The following is a 20,925-nucleotide window of genomic DNA, read 5'->3' as shown; positions in this document are numbered from 1 at the left end:
ATGCAACACCATCTTGCTCAATGAGAGTAAAAAATGTTCAGTTTAGTAACAACGCGGATCCACCAGAACCAAATAAATGTGGTGCGGGAAGGAGAAATAATTTGCTGTCACCTGTCAGAGAAAAGATCGGAAGGCCGATCATACCAAACTTGAAACATTTTGTCGTCAATTAGTTTTTACTGTACATAGTTAAAAATGCCATCTTTCATGTCTGTGCGTCGTATCTTTCTTAGGTCATAGAGCTCCAAGACTGATGTCCGGAGGTGACGAATGCTCGGGAAGATTGGAGGTGCAGTTTGGTGAAACCTGGGGAACGGTGTGTGAGCAGGACTGGGATATAACTGATACCAGCGTGGTGTGCAGTCAACTTCAATGTGGAGATGGTGCTTTTGTGCTGCTGGGAGCTTATTTCGGAGAGGGAACTGGGCATGTTTGGAGCAATGTCTTTGAATGTCAAGGCAATGAGTCAACGCTATGGGACTGTCCATTTTCTTCAGGAAGACATCACTGTAATCACAACGATGATGTCAGTGTGGTCTGTTCTGGTGAGTACAAGCTTAAAGATCAAAGCAATATGATGTTTTAATGACATTTTAAAGGGAATGTTCCGTTATCTATAATTCCACATTTTGTTGGCCTGTGGTTCCTTAAAGCTATCTTAGCCCGCAGAGTATTGGGGATAAGCTCCCAAATAAATGTTCCAATGGCGTGCGTCTCCACTCACCTCTGATAACGAGGTCTAGCTTCTTGTCTTCACGTCTGTCTTAGAACTGAGCCCACTGAAACGGATTATACTGACAGCAGAAGGGATAAAGGCGAGTACTGGCGCGTAAAAACAAGTATATTCGGCAACATATGGCTTCTGAGCAATAGTTGGTAGCTCAACTTTGGGAAGAAATGTTATCAAGTCTAATCGTAAACATTGGCCTTGTGGCTACAGCCGTCCACGGGAAAAACGTCGGGAGTAAGCCTCAAAGAAAACTCCGCATCTGCAGTCCCTAGGCAATCCAATGTGAAATTCAACACTAAACGGCAACATCTGTGTAGTTGCTGGTGCCAAGTCGTATCGGTCTCTGCCGTTCCCTTGAATTCATCAGCTGTTTGGAGATAAAGAGCCCACTACATGTGCAATAGCTTCCTTTCTGTATCCCAGCTTGCCTAAACAGCTACAACGCAGCAATTATGATCAACCGCGATTAATGGAGATCCGAAGGACCTATACAATGCATCAGATCATTTCATTTCATTATGACTTTGATGTGATATGGCCAAAAATTTAATGCCAGAAGCATATCCCATTCTCAAACATTAATGATTGAGTTCATTGTTGGGTTCTGAAGGAGTAAATAAATAATTTCTATCTTTCCATAATAAAGAAGCACGAATCACTCACGAAAATATGACAAATATGCTTATAAATTTCATTAGCGGTGAGAATGAGGGTTGGTATATTGACACATTTACTTCTGCATCAACACGAGTTTCCTGAATGACAGGCTTGGTTGCGAAGCGTTCAATCGATGACCACTGTGAGATAAAGGAGACTGAGTAAATACTACTCTCGGTATAACGTATAGATATATACGTAAAATATATAGTATCACATACCAAAAGTATGTTGGGATTTTAAATTATTGCAGGAAAGAATGCGGATCGTACGCTGCTTTTATAAATGAGACAAAAAAGCAATGGGATTAAGAAAATCTTGAAAATGGCAAATATTTATTCTGTGCGGGAGAGCCAAATGCCAACTATGTCAGAGAATATTTTCAAAATTAGCAAACAGACGTTATCGATATAAATAATATTTCAAAAAAACCAAAAAAAAACTGGCGCTGAAATAGAGCGAAATTCAGAAAAAAACATCAACAGACGCAATACTACCTAAATGCTGAAATAACTCCGTAAATTAGGCAGCATCTATGGAAAATAATGCTATCAACTTTTCGGGCCGAGTCACTCCCGCAGGACCGGAGAACGAAAGATAAAGTGCCATGGGTAGAAGGTGGAGAGAGGGGAAGCAGAAACACAAGGTGAGAGGTGAAACCAGGGGTGGGGGAGGGTGAAATTAGAGCTGGAAATTTGATTAGTGGAAGAGATACAGGGCTACAGAAGGGAGACCGAGTGCCATAGAATTAAAAAAAAAGAGGACTACCTGAGAGAGACATTCGTCATGCCAGGAGATGAGTTGAGAGCGGAAAATGGGGTTGGGAAATTGTGAAGGTGGAGTGTGACCAGAATTCGAGAAATCAATGTTCATGCAATCAGGTTGGAGGCTACCCACCTTTATTATTCCCCAACCCCTTTTCCGTATCTCACCTTATCTTCTTGCTTGCCCATCGACTCTCTTTGTTGCACCTCCATTTTAATTTGTTCCATTGCATTCTGTCATCTTCTATTAGATTCCTTACTCTCAAGCCCTGTATCTCTTTCAGCAATCAACTTCCCAGCTCGTATTTCACCCACCCGCTATTCCTGTTTCACCTATTACTTTCTGTTCTTTCTTCCACTCTTACGACAGCTATCCCCACCACCACCGTCTAATTCTATCGGGCATCTTTTTTTTTCCCTCCAGTTCTGCTGCAGTGATTCCGCCCGAAACGCTGAAGGTACAATTTTTCATGGATTTTGCCTGGCCTTCTGAATTCCTCCAGAATTGTATGTGTGACTGTTGCTTGATTTTTCAGCATCTCCAGATTTTACTGTTGTTTGTAAATGCTGAAATGCTCATCAGAGACAAAAAAAAAAAGAACAACACATATCCCTACATATCTCTGTCAGTGTTACGACAAAGAAATAACGTTGAAAGGTTCAAAGGTACAATTTAATATCAGAGAAATGTATACAATATACATCCTGAAATGTTTTTTTCATCGCAACCATCCACGAAAAGAGAGAAATCTCCGAAAGAATCAATGACAGTTAAATGTTATCAAACAGCTCCTGGTTTACTATGTTAGAAGTCCGTTCCGTCGCTTTTTTCGAGCTCTGTGCCTGGAGATCGCAAGGATCCCAGGTCCCCAGGCACACAGCAGCTGTTCCGACTCCTCGAACGATACACGAGTCTCCTATGGTGACACCGACTCTTGATTCGCCCGTCTGCAGTTACTCGAGATCCCAGGTTTCTGAATCCGTGCGGAAATCTCAGACCGAGACTTTGGCATACCAAATAGCGGGTTTCCGCAAAGAACCGTAGTAAGTATGTAACTCCAGGTTTGCGTCTTCAACAGATCCCTGAAAAGGAAAAATAGAGATATTAAAGATAGAAATAGAATTGGTTTCGAAGCTGCAAGCAAAGGAGTCGCCGTTCGGCGCCATATTTCTTAGCTATAAATTAATTCAAAAACGAATAGACTTATTGGAGCTTAAGACAGCTTGAGACATCCTCTAGTTTGCATCAACACACATCACAGTTGTTGGTGAACGCAGCAGGCCAGGCTGAATCTCTAGGACTATATAGTCCTGACCAAGGGTCTCGGCCTGAAACGTCGACTGCACCTCTTCCTAGATTGCTGCCTGGCCTGCTGCGTTCACCAGCAACTTTGATATGTGTTGCTTGAATTTCCAGCATCTGCAGAATTCCTGTTGTTCTAGTTTGCATCAGCAGCTGGCATTTTATTGGTGTCTTTGGGAAACGTGAGAAGTGGCTTGTGATGGGAATGCGAAAGTAAGAATAGAGTTTGTGCGACGGAAATAGACATAGCAATATATAATAGAAAAGAGTCAATAAAATAGGCTTTGCAAGTACCGACAAACAGCGAATTAATTGGGAAGAAGGGAACAAACAAAGAAAAAAACAAAGGGCTATATCTGAGAGCATTATATCTGAATGCATGCTACAACCGCCAAAAGGTGTGCAATATCAAATATCGGTATCTCTGAAGGTTGTTATTGCAGCCGTCAATGCAGAATGCTACAGCATAAGAAACAACGCTAAACAAATGGAAAGAAAATGGAAAATAAAGAAGGGATGTAATGTTTCCCTGATGTAGATTTTTATCAAACCGCTTGTTAGAAAGCTTGTCTACTGAAGTATGAGAGGAGAAATAAATAGGTAAATAACAAATAATAAATGATAATGTCAGCAAGCAGTAAGCAAGCAGGAAAACAAGTAAACGAATAAATATATATCTGCCGCGAAATAGATAGATATATGGATGTATAGATAGATAGAGAAAAAAATAACATACCAAACATATATAAATACATTTATTTATTTATGTGTTTGTTTGTTTAAATATTTATTTATTCATTTATTTATTTCATAAATCCATTACTTATTGAAACTATATATGGAGAACCATAAACAATCGATGCTTCGGGCTGAGATTATTCCCTAGTATTAAAAATTACAGCCTGCAATTTGGTTGTTTTTTCCTCGGCATCGATGCTGACCGTTGTGCTCACCTTCTCCAGCATTTTGTATCTGTTGCTCAATATTTCCAGCACATGCAAAAACTATTTTGTTAATCTTATATTTCCTTTTTCCTTTCAGAGAGCTTGAAGGTGAGACTTGAAAATGGAGGCAGTCCATGTGCCGGGAGATTGGAAGCGCACTACGCGGGCGACTGGGGTCGTGTACCTGGTGACGACTGGGACTTGTTGGATGCGACTGTGGTGTGCAAGGAGTTGAACTGCGGCAAGGCGTTGAAAGCCCTTCGTGGAACGCAGTTTGGGGAGGTTTACGTTTACCTTACAACGTATGACGTTAACTGCGACGGGAGCGAGTCTGCTATGCGGGAATGCGAATCAGCAGAATGGGATTCGTACACCCCTTTAGGGCTCAACGATGTGGGTGTTATCTGCGCAGGTAAACTGAGCTTTTTTTTTCTCTCTGGGAGCTCCCGGGCTTTATTAATCTGCTATGTTCTCGAATTAAAGGAACACAGACACAGCGCCCGCAGAGAGAGATCTGACACTAAATCTACCACGTTTAGAAATTATTACTGTCATGTTGTTATAACAATCCGTGTTACACAACTCATATTCTGATTTAAAAAAAAACACACTAAATAAGTGCGTCAGTGTATAAGTACGCAACACCCGGCACTAAAACCGCAGAGATTCAGTGGATCGAGTGGCATCTGTGGGAAGAAAAATCCAAAATATCGCCGTCAGATCGGGAACATCACTTGCCCCACAGATGTTGCTCGTCTCTTTGGGTTCTGTCTTATTTCGAGATTGTCTGTAAGGCTCAGCTAATTGCGAATTATAAAGAAAATGGTATTAATCCTCCAAGAAGTAAGGGTGAGGAAATTGTTCTTATATCTCCCAACGTCTTACTCACGGCATTGTGCATCACAAAATCCTTCTAGAATAGATTCCACAGTCATTACACAAGATAATGTGAACACAATTTCAGACCAACACTATTGATGGGTGCCTTTACAAAGCAATTATTTACCTTTTCTGTCATAACGAAACATGTTCGATCGGAGAAATTATATGTTGCATTGATACTTTCTAACTGTGTGTGTGTTTCTTTTTTATTTGGTTCATATTTGTGCCATCTGCAGCATTGCATTTTAATTTTGAAATGCAATCAAATAATGACATTGTATGATTCCCAGTGTCTCAGAGAACCAGTGATTCAACTTGCAATGCATGAAAACAAATATGTGAACAGAAGTTAGGGTTCATACTATTCTGAAATTATAGTTTCATGGCAAGTTCTTAACTGACAGTGTGACTCTTGAGAACATCAATTGTAAACAGATCTGCTGGAAACTTTAACAAAATTAGACCTCAGTAAGGACTAAACGAAACAACAGTACTGTATAAGGGAAATATTTATGGTTCGCAGTCATTTCGAGACAATGCAGTAGAATTCTGAACAGGTAACACAGAGGCCGAGGTTATTAGCCAACCATTGTCTAGCCCCATTTCTGTCTTCTCTCAACTGACAGAATCTCGGCACGACGAAACTTGTGTTCACCAGGAGAAAGATATTTGTAATGGCAGGGTCTAATACTGAATATTCTGCTTAGCGTTGCAATGGTGTAATCCAATATTTCGAATATATTTGAGTACTTGTGGAGGTAAATGAAAATATTCTTGAACGGACAGCAGAGAACGTTAGAACTATTTTGGACAAGGATTCGCATGACAGACTTTTTGTGGCACATGCCTTCTTTGGCCAACTGAACGATTTGATCCACAATCCTCCGCGCTGCAGGATACAGAATGCAATGATAGAAGACTGCTTCTCTTCTTGACCACCTGTGACCGAATTTGTACCAGAACAAGACGGCTTGAACTTTTGTTGTGTGCGATATATATAAATAACTTAGAAATAAATGTGTGTGGTACGATTATTAAGCGTATAGATGAAAGGAAAGTTATGGATAGCTAAAATATAACACAACTAGATATGGATTAAAAAATGCTTAACTGAATATTGGCAATTTTGATGTACAGAACGATTTCGGGGTTGATAGGTCTATAGTTACCTAAATTGGACTACAGAGCTGAGGACAATAGTCTCAGAGAAGCTCGTGGAATATTTTCATTGAGCAGAAGGTTATAAAGCTCTGGTTAATCCACACTTGGGATGCAAAAAATATTGCTAGAAATTGATTAAAATTGTGAATAGAACAAATTGGATAAACTGTAATGACTTTATAGTCGGTAAGTTCAGATAAAGAGTAAAATGAAGTTTAGCTTTGTATATATCATATGTACATTGAAACATCGAAGCATTCAGTGAAATACGTCTTTTAAGTCAAAAACAAACATCGTGCGACAATGTAAAGGGTGCAGTGCCGCCATGTTTCGGGAAACAACACAGCAAGGTCACCACTCACGAACCCCGCATAACTTGAACATATTTTGAATGTCAGTCAACCGGAACACCCCGATGAAACGTACGCGGTCATAGGGTGAGCTGAGAAACACCTGAGAACGTGGCGGGAATTTAATCCTTATCGCTGGCGCTGGACAGTGTTACAGTAAACGCTCTTCCACTGTGTGCCCCCGTTAAAAAGTGACCTAATTAATGCATAAGGATTACAAGAGGGGAAGATAGTTCGATTTTCCAATGCTATCAAATACGTGGACAAATATTTAATCTTATGAGAATATTGGAACATGTTTTCCCTAACAGACTTTGAATAGCAACTTAAATATTGCTGTCAACAAAAAAAATGTCAAGAAGTCGAAATTTCTTCCAGATAGCCTCTGTTCCGTCAATCTAGTCCATCGGTGTTAGTATTTTACAGCTGTATTAGGTAGTTGCAGCATCATAAAGAAAATCAAGATTCTCTTTTGCCGCTTCTGATCTTCATGTCTGTTAAAAAGTGTTTTTTTTTTTTAACCTGTAACTGCTAGAAAGTGGCACTGGACCTCGTGGTGAACAAGTGCTTGTTTCTCAAAGCTCTGGAAAAGATAACTGCACTTCTGCTAGCTACCTGTGTGCAACTTAGATGCAGGGAGTTTAATACGACGTCTTCAATTATGATAAGTGCAAGGACAGCCAAGCGTTGGGAGCCATTAACAGTATGAAATGTAGGTTATTGAAAATGGATCCCGAGTGTGTTTGAATTTGGGATAATGCGATTGGCGTTTTTCTTTGGGGATTAATCGAGCATATAACTGAGGTTTTGTTCGTAAAATTAAACAAGAGAATCAACGAGAGCAACGCAGCAAACGTTTCCTCCATGGAATTTACTGAAGACTTTTAGAAGACCGTTATGGTAGGTTGGCCCAGAAGGTTAACTCATGTGGTATCACAGTTGAGGTATCTATTTCAATGCAAGACTCTAGTGTTGATAGCAGAAAGAGGGCAAGGCTGTTTTTTTTTTGTTTGTTTGTTTGTTTTGTTTTTCAGTTTTACGACCGAGGAATTGCATTCCCATATGTCTGTCAGATCGATTAACAAATGGGATTAGAAACCAATTGGAATGGTTTCTAGATGTATAGATGACATCGTAATTACTGTTATATTGTTTTGTTAAAAAGATTGTCCGCAGTTACTGTAGAAATTAGATCAAATTGTACTGCAGGCAAATGAATGACTTTCAGAATTTAACTCAGATATATATTTTGTGGGAAATGAAAGATGTCCGAACATACATAACTATTACTTAGATCTTGAGGTGTGTTGCTGAACGGAGAGAGCCGCAACTGCGTTTTTTGATCAGTGGCAGTGATATCAGAATTAGAAATTGTATATGGCATGTTTACGTTGATTGGTGAAGGATTACAGGACAATTCTGTTGAGGTGAGGCTACAATTGTATGCTGTCCAATCGTATGGGAATGCTGCTATTAATCTTGAGAGGGAGCAGAGAAAAATGAGAATGAAAAATGAGAATGAAATGAAAAGAGGATTTCACAAAAGCAGGCTGAGATGTTACTTTATGAAGTATTATAAAATCATTCGTTGCATGGACAAAAAATCGGCAGCTGCTGTAAATGCAAAGTAGCAAACAAAAACGCTGCTGGAACTCAGCAGGTCAGGCAGAACATCCGTGGAAACGAGCAAACAGCTAATGATTCGGCGAACTCCTCTTTGGACTGAAAGAAACGGGGCAGCAGCCTGAATAAAAAGTTGGGAGATTGTGAAGAAGGATAGCTAGAAGTTGATAAGTGACGGTAGGTGAGTCGGATAGCTAAAGTGATGGATCGAAAGAAGGTAGGAAAGAGAAGGTTAGCATCGGAGAAATGGAAAGAGACGGGGCAACAAGGGATGCAATAGGCAGGTGAAAAACCGTAAGACGTCAAACTTGGGAACAGATAAAGAGAGGAGAGGAAAGGTTTTTTTTTCTCGTTTTTAATACAAGAAGAAATTCATATTTAAGCTTTCCGGTTGGAGGTAACACGAACAGTAGAGAAGATGTTTTACGTCATCTCGAGTGTGTCCTCATCGTGGCACAAGAGGAGGCTATGGATCGTAATGTTGCATTCGAAATCAGCATTAAAATGCTGAGCCTCCTGGAAGTTCCACCTTTGGAATAGAAAACGGAAGTGCGAGTTGATAAGGTCCGACTATTTACTACGGTTTTCACTGATGTAGAGGAGACCGCATCGGAACTATCGATGCAATAAGCAACCACAGCATTTCGAGGCGAAATATTTCCTCACCTGGAAGGACTGTTTGTAGCCCTGACTGGAGGTGTGGAAGAAGATGAATGAACAGGTGCTGAACTTTGGCGACTTCAGGGATAAATGCCCGGCGGGAGATTATAGGGGAGGGAAGATTGGACAACAGGATTACAGAGGGAGTGATGCCCGTGGGAAGCGTAGTGTGCGCATTTTCATGCGAGGTGTAAAAACTTATTTGGTGGTCGAGTCCCTTTAGAGACGGAAGAAGTTGCGGAGAATTAGGTGTTGGATGGGAAAGCTCAAAACTACCTAATTTCATTGGTAGGGAAGGGCGGCTCGGTGTTTGTCAAAGGTATGGGCCTCCATGAATAGCGAACACATGTACAAGATGACAGAGGGACTAGTTAAAAGGTACATGAAACAAATTTTGCATAAAAGTGTGCTGGACATATAGAATCACGTGCAATGGAAAATGAACTTGTACACATCTCACAGAAGTCTGAAAATCATTTGGAACGGTGATGTGCAGAAAATGTTGAGGAAAATGGAATAAACGCAAACAGATGGATTAGCTCTTGTAGATATTTCGGTGGCAATAACAAGATCTCCCGTATGTTTTTTTTTTACCTGAATCTAAAACTTTACAAATCGAGTTTGATGAGATCAACAGGGCGTAAAGCTTAGCGGACAAAAAATAGCGATTCATTATTTCTTTGAATGAAAGAGCAGTCAAATGAGCAGGCGAGTCTTCTTCCTATCAAATCCACAACAGCATGTATTCAGTCTTGTCTGAAATTAAAGATAGTGTTTGAACTTCTTGCCTTTGTGGAATTCTGAAAGAGAAATACTAAAAGTGGGCTGTTATTTTCTTTCTCATGATCTGTTCATCGGAAATACTGACTCTGTTTCATCAGATGTATTCCAAGATTGAAATAATTCCCTTCTATAGTTAATGCCTGATTCATTTTCCTGTGTGTAACTTTTCAGTGAACACTTGGCTGCACCATAGCGCCACGATGGGGAAAATGTTACAGTATTAATTTACTTCCTTTGCCCTGTATTCCCTTTGAGAAAAAATGATGGATGCATTTGGAATTTTTACATCAGCGTTACCATATTTGCAAATAATAATAATTAGAGAAAAAAACAATTCTTGCTGTTTCGAAATTATACTTATGTTTTCATGACTTTGGTATCCTGCCTGGAAAAGAATAAAAAGTCCTCTGTTAAAAACGAGGATATAAAATAAGTCAAATAAACGTGTTAACAATCTTTCATCTGGCCTTAATTAACGACCAATGAGCGAAATGAATTTTGATACTCAGTTCCGATATCCCATTATAAAAGTTGATATGAGGATGGAGGTCGAAAACCATGTCATCTGTTGGAGAACGAAGCTGGACTTGATATATTTCGGAAGCAGTATAAATATTCTGTATATTCTTATGATGTCGCATTTCATGACTGTGCTTCTTATCTTCCTCAGATCACCGAGCTCCAAGATTGGTGTCCGGAAATGATCAATGCTCTGGAAGACTGGAAGTGCAATTTGGTGAAACCTGGAAAACGGTGTGTGATCAACACTGGGATATGAATGATGCCAACGTGGTGTGCAATCAACTTCAATGCGGAGTCGCTGTGTCTGTGCCGGGAAGAGCTTATTTTGGAGAAGGAACAGGGAATGTTTCAAGAGATGTATTTGAATGTCAGGGTAATGAGTCGGCGCTATGGCACTGTCCATTTTCGTCAGGAGTTCATCATTGCAGCCATAAGAATGATGTCAGTGTGATATGCTCTGGTGAGTACCTTGAAGCCAGCTATCTGTTATCGACAATTGCCGTAATAGGGATTTATTACTTGCATCAACACAGTAGTGTTCGGTATGATTTTAATGTGGCATTGACCGATATATTAAGAGGGTGAAAGTGCCCGAAGAATTTCTCATTGGTCAGCAATAATGATTGACTTCAATTTAAGCAAATGATGGCAGCTGAATCAGATAAAGAACAGACCTGCATTGTGCTAACCTCTGTTATTTTCGCAAAACTCTGCTGTGCAGATGTATGGGATAGCATTCCTATCCTGCGAAAGTTGAAAGATCAAATATACTCTTCGTTTTATTAGAATATTTATGTTGCAATTAATTAACTGACTTCAATTATTACTAAATCAGGGAATCATGTCGTACGACTGGTTAATGGGAGCAACAGATGTTCTGGCCGGGTGGAAGTTCGGCACGGAGACCAGTGGGGAACACTTTGTGATGAGTATTTCAGCCTGGAAGATGCCGCGGTGGTCTGTGAACAGCTACAGTGTGGTGCAGTAAACGCAACTCCCAGAGATGCATACTTTGGCGAAGGAAACGGGCCAGTCTGGAAGGATAACTACATTTGTATGGGGAATGAGTCCCGATTAGCTGATTGTCAAGTCTCAGCCTGGGGTCAGATCAGCTGTTCACATCGAAGTGACGCCAGCCTTATTTGCTCCGGTGAGTTGTTAAAACACGAGCCTGAAATAAACCTTTCCTTGGTCGTAGGGATAGTCAGAGCAGGGACAAAAGAAAGAAAAAAAAACAACACAATTGAACGAATCTGAAGTTTTCTGGCAACACTATGTCACCAACCGAATGTTCTCAGGCAATAAGCTGTGTTTGAGATATAGACAGTCTTATTGTGGATAACAGACATTGAGTACACAGTGAGTAATAGTAAAGTTTGAGGGGGAATTATTTGAATGCGTAGGTAATGATGGCTTTTGTTGTTTCAGGATAGTAATTTTCAACACCATTTAAAAGTTTGAAAAAATAGAAATGTATTATTTACTGCTGAATTAAGTTACAACTGTTGAAAAAAGCGATGGCAGATAATATGAAATGAACTGATTATCTTTATATTTGACCAGTAGGAGTAATATCTGGGTTTGCAACCTGTGTGTGTGTTTTTTTTTTTTCATCCTGCGGACGGAGATGAGGTATTAACTGATTCCTAGCATGCTTGCGTTTACTGTTATAATGCATTGATATTTCTCGTCTCCGAAGCAGCACGTTGGAAACCAGTGTGTGAACGAAACTTTTTCTGCTAATAGCTGTAAATATATGAAATATGTTGGCTTCATATTAACTGTTTTGCACAACTTCATCCATATTGTAGATGAGATTTGGTCTCTGAGACTGAACGAAAGGGGGAGCCGCTGCGACGGCCAGGTGGAGGTTTATGATAATGGCAGATGGAGCAGAATACATGATAACTTTTGGAATATCAATGAAGCAAACGTTGTCTGCAAGCAAGTGCAATGCGGATCTGCCACGTCCTCCTACATCTCCTCAGGGCACAGAGGGAGTGCACGGCCCGTGTGGGTGACCGACCTTCAGTGTGAAGGAAACGAATCGCACCTCAAAAATTGCAGAACTTCCATGTTGAATCGGTCTTCTTCTGCGATTATCGGGGTTGGCGTTCTGTGTTCAGGTGAATACCATAAAAAGGTGGAGATGCTAATTTGGAAACTAGTGTGGTTATTAATTATACGTGCAGACATTTAGAATCACTGACTATATATATATGTATATACATAAATGTCCAGTATATCGGCATTGACAGTCATATCCCCTCTTACAGGGTTTCCATATTATATACGTCCCCTACGACAGCCCCGTTCCACAGAGTTTACAACTCATTTGATCATCCGAGAAATATTACGGTAACTAATTAGCCTACCAGCTTGCACAACTTGGAAAGGTGCATGGAAAACTGACCACAGAGGCAAACCATACTTCACTGTGCTAAATGTGCACCATTGGTATTAGTACGCAGCCGTTGATCCCATGGTATCATGGGTTTGCGGCTCTGGGGGACTGTGTCCTCTCCAGGGCACACGCTTGGGCGGTAAGATTTGCAGATTAATATGTTGTCCATGTGGCGGTTTCCCCCTCTGTACGTCACTCGTGCAGTCCAAGGGATGGGCATACGCCGATGCAGCTTGGCACCAGTGTCGTCGCAGAGGTTGCCACAGTGAAGTTGTAAGCAATGTGAAACTGCCTTAGGAACCCGGCTCCGGATTTCTTCCTCGGGGTTTACTCCCGAAGCCTATCCGTTGGATTGCTATGGCAGCAAGGCAGCGGAGGTTTAAAATCAGAATTTCCCTTCTCCCAGGCGGGCTGTCGTCCAAGGCTGACGAGGCCCAAATTGCCGCATACCATCGACATTCCACGTTTAATCTGCTTCTCTGGAACTGCTGCTAATTGGCAGCGTTTTATTTTTATAAAATTTGTTCATCAGTTCGGTTGTGTGCTGAATTGGATGGTTAGCTGTTCGGCAAATTTACAGATTTGCTTATGATTACAATTAATTATCAACTTCTCTTTCGCTCTCATTCCCCCTGCGTTATTGTTAGTTTGATTGCTTATACTTTCAGAAATTGCACTTCCAGACAGGCTCTCATTATATGACGTTTTAAATTAAAGCAATGGCACAATCAAAAGCCGTGGGGTAATTTTACAGCGACATGAAACATTGGTCAGGCCCTACTTGAAAAGTCTGTGTTCAGTTCTGGTCACCTCTCTACTGGAAGGATGTGGGTACGATAGAGAAAGTGTAGAGGAGATTTGCGAGTATGGTGCTTGGACTGCACTGTGTGCTTTATGAGAATAATTTGAGGGAACTTCGCCTTTTCTTATTGAAACGACGGAAGACGTGAGGTAATTTGATAGAGGTGTATACAATGAATAGAGACATTGATTGTGTGGGTAGCCAGAAGCTTCTCCCCAGGGCTGAACTGGCTACACGAGGGGGCATACCTTTAAGGTGCTTAGAAGTAAGTACAGAGAGGATATCAGGGGTACGTTTTTCACACAGAGAACGGGGGATGCATGGAATGCACTGCCGGGGACACTGGTGGAAGCGGATGCAACAGGATCATCTAAGAGACTCTCAGAGAGATACACGGAGCTTTGAAAAACAGAGGGTTATTCGACAGGGTGACTGAAGGCAGTTTCTAGAGTAGAATACATGATCGGCAAAACTTAGTGGGCCGAAGTGCCTGCAATGTGCTGGAGATTTCTATGTTCCTCGTTCTATCTTGGAAAAAAAAGAGGAAATTGAGCATTTAATTGAGCAAGAAAGGAAGTTGGGATAGGGAATTTGCAAGAACGTTAATGGGGAAGTAAACCGCAAATCGAATCGATGGTACTGACATCTGGCGTTAATTGTGATCGGAAACATTAGATATAAGCACTAACATAATGGGTCAAATAAGAGAAAAATAGTTTTTTTTTTTAATCTAATAATCCTTCTTACATTTTATAATGAAGTAGTTGGGTGATATGTTGATCACTTTTGTACGTGCACTGATGTTTTTTTTTTCACAGAATTGATTTTTTTGGTCATCGGTGTGTAACAATGTGGTGAGATCAGTTTTGTGAGATTAATCCCAAACCAAAATGGTTTCTTAAATTCTGTACATGTTCTCTAAATTCTAGTATTGATATGTTAATGAATGGGATGTGTCTGGCTGCTTGCATGCTGTTAAATTCAGTGCTATTCTTTTAAACAAAATGATATATACTTGTGGGCACTGGCGGCAGTGCAGGCCAAGTGATTGGGTGTATTTAAGGCAAAGATTGATAGATATCTGAGTATCCAGGACATCAAATATTATGGGAAGAAGGCGGGGGAGTGGGACTAAATGGGAGAATGGATCAGCTCAAGATAAAATGGCGGAGAACACTCGATGGGCCGAATGACTGACTTCTGCTCCTTTGCCTTATGGTCTTATGGTCTTAATGTCAAAAGCAGCGATCCCAATTCTACCCTCAACCCCCCCCCCCCCCCGCGATTATCACCATTCGCATCGGCAGGCAACCAGAAAAGGCCCTTTTTATTATCACTCACTGCCTCCTGCCTATCAGCTATTCAACTATTTGTGCCACTCTGTTCCTGTAACGCTATATAAGCAACTTCAAGTGTTTGAACCTCATCAAACGTCTTCTGAGAACCCAAGTCAAGGACATCCATTGCCTATCTTTTGTTACTTGCTTGAAGTACTCTAAACGATTTGTCAGGCAAGGTTTCCCTTCACAGAAAGCCATGCTTGTGTTGATTTATTTTATTATTAGTCTAGAAGTACCTCGAAACCTAATCCTAAATAATAGAATCCAATTGTCACCGCGGTTCTAATATGGCCCAACTACGGAGTGAGTGACACTGAAGCGGGTCGACAGATTTGAATGTGATTACTATAAGAAAAGGGGGAAGAAAACAATAAACGCTCGGCCAAACAGGGACGCTAGCTGGAACGCTCAAAAGAGAAATTGATGTCTATACTGCGGCTGAAAAAAAACAACTAAAATATAAAATAAATACCGCTAGTCTTGCGAGTCAAATGACTCGAGAGTCCACTGTCTCAGGCAGGGCTGAATTCAAAAAAAGCATCGAAGCGTTGCTCAGCTGAGTCCAAGTATCGACAAGCACTACAACGACAAGTATGAGTTAAATACGATTACAATGAAGTAATAATTAGCTGACACGTGAATATTCACAAGTGCAATTGACGTATCTTTGCGCTGCCGAATCTCTGGATGTGAGAGGACTACCCCTCTGGAGGCGAAGCCCCTGAGGCACCACACCCCTGTGTCCGTTGGAATTCCCGGTTTACCGATTTGTCCAAGATGTCCTTCGCCGGGATCCAAAAACGTTCTTCTCAACCATACCCTTCCCAGTCCACAAGGTACTAGACCTTACAATATACCCGGCGAGATGCCAGGAGGCGCGCACCGTATAGACAAGAAAACCACCTTCCAGACGGGGAAGTGGGGTGACTGGTGCCAGGGATGAGTTAGTAACCGGCCTGAGGTAGGAAACATTGAATTCTGCGTGGATCTTCAGTGATGCTGTTAGACACAGCCTACGGGACATCTTGTTGACAGCCTTTTCCACCACAAATAGTCCCACGTAGCGCGGAGCCCGTTTTTGGCTCTCGACTTTCAGAGGAAGATCCCTGAAAGCTAACTAGACCTCTTCTCCCGGCTTGAATGGCCTTACCTGTCGACGGAGCCGATCAGCCTGCCGGGAATGTTGTTTCTAGGCGCGCGACAGAGAAGCCCTCGCTCGTCTCCAGATGCGCTTGTAGCGCTGAATCAGCCGTTCAGCAGCAGTAACTCTCACGTCAATCTCCTGATCAGAGAAGAGCAGGGGCTGGAATCCTCCTGGCATTCAGAGGGAGACATACGTGTAGAGGACGACTAGAAGTTTTTGGGAGCGATCTCTGCCCAAACTAGTTGGGAGTTCTAGGACGTGGGTTTGGAAGAGGCAAGACAGCGGAGGGTTGTCCCCAACTCGTGGTGCACTCTGTCGGTCTGGCCATGAGATTGGGTCTGGAACCTCGACGAGAGACTGGCTCTGGCCCCTACAGAGCGGAAAACCTTCCATAAGCAGGAAATGAACTGTGGTCCATGATCCAAACTTATTCTTGAGGAAAGCCATGGAGCCTGAACACATGTTGCACCATGAGTGCGGCAGTCTCACGATCCGATGGAAGCTTGGAGAGGGCAATGAAGTAGGCGGCCTTGGAAAATCGGTCCACAACGACCAAAAAATGGTGTTTCCATTAGGTGGAACAGACCAGTGATAAAATCCACTGAGAGTTTGGACCAGGGACGCTGAGTTACAGGCAGTGGACATAAAAGAAGCGCAGGACGCTGGCGTGAAGGCTTGTTCCGAGCGCAGGTAGTGCAGGCAGATACAAAGTCGTAGACATCCTGGGACACAGATGGCCACCAAAGTTGGCTCTGCATATACTCCTGAGTCCATTGATATCCCCGGATGTCCAGCTAGACAAGGAGGAGTGACCCCATTAGAACACTTTGAAAGTACTGCAGCAGGGACAAACAGCCGTTTGGGAGGTCCCCCATTCGGGCCTGGACCCGATTGTTGGGCGGCCCTTACCTCTGCATCTAATCCCCAGATCAGTGATACACGAGCGAGGAAGAATGGGCCCTAGATCAGCATTGTCTTCGGATCCAACAAACTGCCGGGAGAGAGCGTCGACCTTTGTATTCTTGATGCCGGGACGATAAGTGAGGATGAAATTGAACCGTGTGAAGAATAGAGCTCACCGGGCTTGACGGGAGTTGAGTATCTTGGCAGCCTAAATATAGGAGAGGTTATTGTGATCTGCTCTGCCCCCTCCAGCCAGAGCCGGTACTCCTCCAGGGCCTTCTTGACAGCCAGAAACTCTCAGTTCCTACGTCGTATTTCCCCTCCCTGCTGACGGGTGTTCACTCTTGTTGAACGCTTGGCACATGCCGCCCGAAAGTTTCCTGGATCACTACAATAGAGGAAGGAACCTGTTTTACGGCGCACCTCTCGTTCCTCCTGAGACAGACGCATGCAGTCTACTTGCATAGGCTGTTCTGTGTCCGTGGGCTCTGTGCAGGGTGGTGAAAGTTTGAGGGGCGGGGGAGTGAGGCCGAGGAAGGACTGTTGTCACGCGGCGCGTAGGAAGTTTGAAACATACTCTCACTGCGCTACTCAGACACCCCGTTTATACTCGAACAGCCAGATTAATTATGTCATCCAGAGTATACTGCTCGTTTCGGACGGCGATCTCAAGCCGGACACGTGCGTTCAGTCCACGATGGAAGACAGTGATGAGAGATCTCTCATTCCAACCCGTCTCTACTGCCGGGGTACCGAATTTAACTGCACAGGCTCTCACCGTTCATGTGCCTTGGCACAGGTCCAAGAGTGACAGGGCAGCCTCCTGTCCACGAACTGGAAGATGAAAAACCCTCCTTAACTCCGCCACGAAATGTCGGAATGACTAGGCTGCGGGTTATCCTTGCTCCCGTAAAGAACTGAACAAGCTGAGGGGAGGTCCATCAAGAAGTCTGACCATTTACGCCACTTTTCGCGCATCATCACCAAAACGACCAGGCTGGGCTTGGAACGTCATCTCCGATTGGGTAATAAAATAGCTGCCAGATGTGTTTTATCCATTTTATGTTCGCTTGGATTACCGAAACATGCAGGAGCCATCAAGAAGTCCCGAAGCATCCGACGATTCTCTGATATGAGTCTTTGAGGCTGACATGCAATTAGAGTTCATGAGAGTAAACTTATCAAAGCCATTCGGCCCAGAAAGGTATCTGGTCAAATACATAGGATCTACCCTGTTCAACTGGCTAGGATGCTCACTGAGATTTGTAAGTTCTCGCTTCGGTAGTCTGATGTACCCGTATGCTTCAAGCTGTCTTTAAAACCCCGTTCCTAAAAAAGAACGTGGTAATCTGCCTGGGAAACTATCGTCCAGTTACACTTACGGCAACAGTGATTAAGTGTTTGGAGAAGTTGGTGATGAAACATACCATCTTCTGCCTGAATGGAGACATGGGTCCGCTACAATTTATCTGCTGGAGCAATAGTTACACGGAAGATGCCAGCTAATTGGCTCTTCACACTACCCCGGAACATGTGGACAACATGGATGCACTCATCACAAAGTTGCTTCTTGACTGTAGCTCGGCATTCAATGCCAACATTCCATTAATACTATCAAAAAAGCTCCAAGTCGTTGGCCTCAGTAACTCCAAATAGAGATTTGTATCTTCGATTGCAGACCCAGTCAATTAGTTCGGAGAGGCAGCAACACCTACTCCACAAGCTCCATCTGTGGTCAAAACATAGACCTCTGTAGAGCACCACGGGTCACCGGCGGCCAAGCAGAAAAGGCTCCCCTTATTCCATGTCTTTGCCACCTGCCAATCAACCACTGCATAAATAATAGTAGACTCTTTCCTGAAATTTTATGGCCTCGTAACTAATTAAGCTACCTCATGTATGGTAATTAATGTTTAATGGCCTTCTGAAAATCCAAATACACAAAATCGACCGATTCTCCTTCGTCAATCCTGTTTGTTATTTCTTCAAATAATTCCAACGATTTGTTAGGCAATAGTTTCTCTTGAGGAAACCATGCTGACTATGGCCTATTTGATCGTGTCCTAATCGATTCAAGTAACTTCCCAATCACTGAAATCAGACTGCTAATCTGTAGTTTCCTGCCTTCTGTGTTTCTCGTTCTGGTAGACTTTTGCGATCTTCCAGTCTGCTAGAACCATACCAGAATGAAGTGAATCTTGAGAGATCATTATTAATAACTTTATAATCTCTGAGCTTCCTCTGCCAGAACCTTGGGGCGTGCTTCATCTATTATAAGTGACTTATCGATCTGCCGACCTTGCATTTTTTTCTAGGAACGTTCTCTGTGGTTACCATATCTTCACACACATTATGACGCCTTACTCCTGGAACTTTTCCCATACTGCTAATGCCTTCCACAGTGAAGAATGATGCAAAATATTTATTCAGCTTGTAGGTCATTTTGTTGTCTCCCATTATGACTTCTCTAGCATCATTTTCCAGTGGTCCAAAATCCACTCTCGCTTTTCTTTAGACTTTATGTATCTGAAGAACATTTTGGCATCGAGTTTAATATTAATGGCTAGCTTAAGTTCGTCTCGACCTTCTTATCGATTTTTATTTGCCTTTTGTTTGCTTTTGAAAGCTTCAGAATCGTTTAGCTTCCCATTAATTTCTGCGTTGTTATATATTCCCTCTATATTGGCTATGGCTTACCTTGTTAGCCACAAAAAGTGTCATCTTTCCTTTAGAATGTTTCTTCCTCTTTGAGATGCATATATAATGTGTTTGCCTAACTACCCCCGAACTTTCAGCCATTGATACACTGTGGTCATCTCCGCCAGTTGCTTTTCCAATTAATTCTGGCCAAATTTTCTGTCGAATTTCTGTAATTCCCTTTACTCCATTATAATACTAATATCTGACTTCAGATTATCCTCAAATTTCAGCCTGAATCGATCATAATTTGATGACTTGACACTGAGGGTCGTTTAGTTTAAAGTCGCTAATCAATTCTGCTTCATTGCACAACACCCAATCGAGAATAGCTGATCCCGTTGTGAGCTCAAGCGCAAGTGCTCGACAAAGCCGTCTCGCAGGCACTCTCGAAATTCCCCCTCCTAGAATTCAGCACCAACCTGATTTGCCCAAAAGTACTTACATTTTGAAATCCACCGCGACTATTGTAAAATTACCTTTTTGGCGTGCATTTTTATCTTCAGTAGTAACTTGTACACCGCATCCTTGCTAATGTTTCGGGGTCGGTATAAAACTACCATATAGACATGTTTTACCTTTGCAGCTAGTTAGCTGTATTCACAATGAGCCAACACTTTCCGACCTTATGCCACCTCTTTCTAACAATTTAATTTCATTTTCTAACCAACAGTGTACGGCCGCCCCTTCTAACTTCATGCCTGTCCTTTCGGTCTTACGTGTATTCTTAGCCAAAAAAACTTCCAGCTATACTATCCTTTCAGCCATGGTTTCTGCTTCTTGATCCCTTTTATTCCTTCCGCCCATTACCACTAACCTTCCTACTTCAGCTAGTCCTAAACACACCCACGTCCTTCTCAACTGGTTTTACCTATCACCTGCCACATTTTACTCTTTCCCTTCGCCCTTGCTCTTTGTTCTGACTTCTGTACGCTACCATACAACTTATGATAAAATGACCTGGCTAGAAGCATCAGGTATTCATTTCCTTCCATTTCGTGCAACCTGAATGGGTGGGATCCCCAGGCATTTTGAGTGTGATGCTCAGGATTTTCAGCATCCGCAGAATCTCTTGTTTTCATGCCTGCTGTGTTAATACTTAAATATACGATACTGTAATGGCATATGATTCGCTTCTGAAACCCACTCGTTATTGTTTAGGGTAGTAAAAAGTGCGTATGTTCAAAGCTTAATTCGTCTGATGTGATTTAACGAACCATTTTAGAATCGATTCTGCTGCAGCTACGGAATCCGTT

The sequence above is a fragment of the Mobula birostris genome, chromosome 8, assembly GCF_030028105.1.
Source record: "Mobula birostris isolate sMobBir1 chromosome 8, sMobBir1.hap1, whole genome shotgun sequence".
NCBI lineage: Eukaryota > Metazoa > Chordata > Chondrichthyes > Myliobatiformes > Myliobatidae > Mobula > Mobula birostris.
This window is presented reverse-complemented; position numbering follows the sequence as displayed.